Below are 3,065 nucleotides of genomic sequence, written 5' to 3' on the forward strand. Positions count from 1 at the left end.
GTTCCTATTCCTCTGCGAGGGAACAAGGTTATCGTAGGCATGGATTGGCTGATCCCCAATGGAGAAGTGATTGATTGTGAACTACAATTAGTGAGGGTTCGCACTCCCAATAGGGGAGAGTTAGTGATTCAGGGCGAGAGACTATAGTGCGGACCGATTCTTTGTTCAACAGCGAGAGCGAGGCGCTACTTTCAGCAGGGTTGTGCGAGGTTCGTCGCCTATGTTTTAGATGCCCGGGAGAAGGGCAATGCGACAGTCAACGATGTACCGGTAATGCGAGACTACTCGGAATTATTCTCGGAGGATTTACCTGGGATACCTACGGAGAGACAGTTGAGTTCAGGATTAACCTGGTTCCTAGTGCGGCTCCGATAGCCAAGGCACCATATCGGTTGGCTCCTCCAGAGATGCAGAAGTTGTCTATGCAACTGTAGGACCTGCTAGACAAGGGTTTTATCAGGCCGAGCAGTTCACCTTGGGGAGCCCTAATCCTATTAGTGAAGAAGAAGGACGGGTCGCACCGTATGTGCATAGACTACCGGGAGTTGAATAAGGTGACAGCAAAGAATCGTTACCCACTTCTGAGGATAGACGACCTATTTGATCAGCTTCATGGAGCGTCTTGGTTCTCAAAGATTGATTTGCTCTCTGGGTATCATCAGATGTGGGTCAGAGGTGAAGATGTGCAGAAGACTACTTTTAGGACCCGCTATGGTCATTATGAGTTTGTGGTAATGTCGTTTGGGCTCACCAATGCTCCAACCGCGTTCATGGATCTCATGAACCGCATATGCAGACCAATGTTGGATCGGTCTGTGATAGTGTTTATCGATGATATGTTGGTCTATTCCAAGACTCAGAAGCAGCACTAGGAGCGCCTGAGGGAGGTGCTAGAGACCTTGAGGAGGGAGAGACTTTTCGCGAAGTTCTCCAAGTGTGAGTTCTGGTTGCGTGAAGTGTAGTTCCTTGGGAACCTCATCAACCAGAATGGTATACTAGTAGATCCGGCCATGATATAGGACGTGATGTCGTGGGAGGTTCCGAGGTTTCAATCTGAGATTCAGAGGTTCCTAGGTTTGACAGGGTACTACAGGAGATTCATCCAGGATTTCTCCAAGATAGCAGTTCCACTCACCTTAATGACTAGGAAGTCGATAGTGTTTCGTTGGGGTCTGGAGCAGCAGGCAGCATTTGAGACCCTCAGACAACGATTATGTGAGGCACCGATTGTTACCCTGCCAGAGGGAGTGGATGACTTTGTAGTCTATTGTTGTGCTTCAATCACAGGGATGGGAATAGTATTGATGCAGCGAGGGCATCTAACAGCTTATGCCTCTAGACAGTTCAAGCCTCACGAGACTAACTATCCGACACATAATTTAGAGTTGGGGGCAGTGGTGTTTACCCTCAAGATTTGGAGACATTACCTCTATGGGGACAGTTGTACCATTTACACGGATCACAAAAGTTTGAGGTACCTCATGGATCATCCGGATTTGAACATGAGGCATCGCAGATGGTTAGATGTTGTAAAGGATTATGATTGCAAGATCCTTTATCATCCAGGTAAGGCCAATGTAGTGGCCGATGCCCTGAGCCGCAAGGCGGCAGCAGCCCCGATCAGAGATATTTGTTTGAGGATGACGGTGATTACTCCCTTGTTGGAGCAGATTAGAGAGGCACAGGTTGAGGGCTTGAAGGAGGAAAGGTAAAAATGTGAGAGGATTGTGGGCCGAGTAGCTTCTTTTAACTATGACAGTCGAGGATTGTTGACCCTTCATGGGAGAGTATGGGTACCATACTGGGGCAGAGTACGGCAGGTGTTGATGGACGAGGCTTATAAGTCTCGTTTCTCCATCCACCCAAGGGTGACGAAGATGTATAGAGATATTCGACCCGATTATTGGTGGCCCTGCATGAAGCGGGACATAGCTTGGTACATGAAGCGGGAATTGTTCGTTCGCTCTGAACATCGGTTTGCGGATGGTAAGCTGTACTTAGACACAATTTTGTACCCAATTCCTCTTGTAAACTTCTCCAAAACCTTGACGTGAAACGGCTATCGCAATCTGACACAATCGTTAGGGGAACACCATGAAGTCTCACTATCTCATTCGCGTAAGCATTTGTAAGCTTTTCCATAGACTATTTCTCATTGGCTGCTATGAAATGTGCACTTTTAGTAAACCGATCAACGATCACCCAAATCATGTCGTGACTGCTTTTCGTTCTAGGTAGTTTAGTCACAAAATCCATGGTAATGTCTTCCCATTTACCCATGGGTACATGTAACGTTTCTAAACTCCCATACGGTTTCTAATGTTGTGCCTTAACCCTCACACACATCACACACTCGACCACATACTTTGCAACATCAAGCTTCATCGTCGGCCACCAGTAATAGGGTTTCAGATCCCTGTACATTTTCGTGCTGCTGAGATGGATTGAGTACATCGTCTTGTGAGCTTCCTCCACAATAAGTTCTCTTATTCCTCCCATCTTAGGTACCCAAATCTTGTCTAGGAATACCTTCAACCCTTGGTTGTTTGTACCGAACACTAACGTTTTGCCCAAACATTCTTCCTTTCGGTAATTTTTCTCTAAAGCCTCCTCCTGAGCTTTTTTTATACTTTCTACAATTGTCGAGACAACTTTAATTATCAACGCTCTTGTCCTTTTCTTTTCAAGGTTTACCTTCCGACTGAGAGCATCAGCGGCAACGTTTGCTTTACCAAGGTGGTAAAGTATCTCACAGTCATAATCCTTAAGCAACTCTAGCCAGCGTCGTTGCCTCATATTTAATTCCTTTTGATTAAAGAGATACTGAAGATTCTTATGATCAGTGAAAAGTTTGCACTTTGTGCCATAAAGATAATGCCTCCATATCTTTATGGTGAATACTACCGCTGCCAACTCCAGATCATGAGCGGGATAGTTCTTTTCATGCTCTTTCAATTGTCTCGATGCATGTGCTATCACCTTATCCCTTTGGGTTAGATCACATCCTAACCTAACTCCAGATGCATCGCTATATACTGAAAAGTCTTCAACTCCTTCAGGAAAAG

Source organism: Lactuca serriola, chromosome 3 (genome assembly GCF_051521515.1).
Source record: "Lactuca serriola cultivar US96UC23 chromosome 3, Lser_US96UC23_V15, whole genome shotgun sequence".
Classification (NCBI taxonomy): Eukaryota; Viridiplantae; Streptophyta; class Magnoliopsida; order Asterales; family Asteraceae; genus Lactuca; species Lactuca serriola.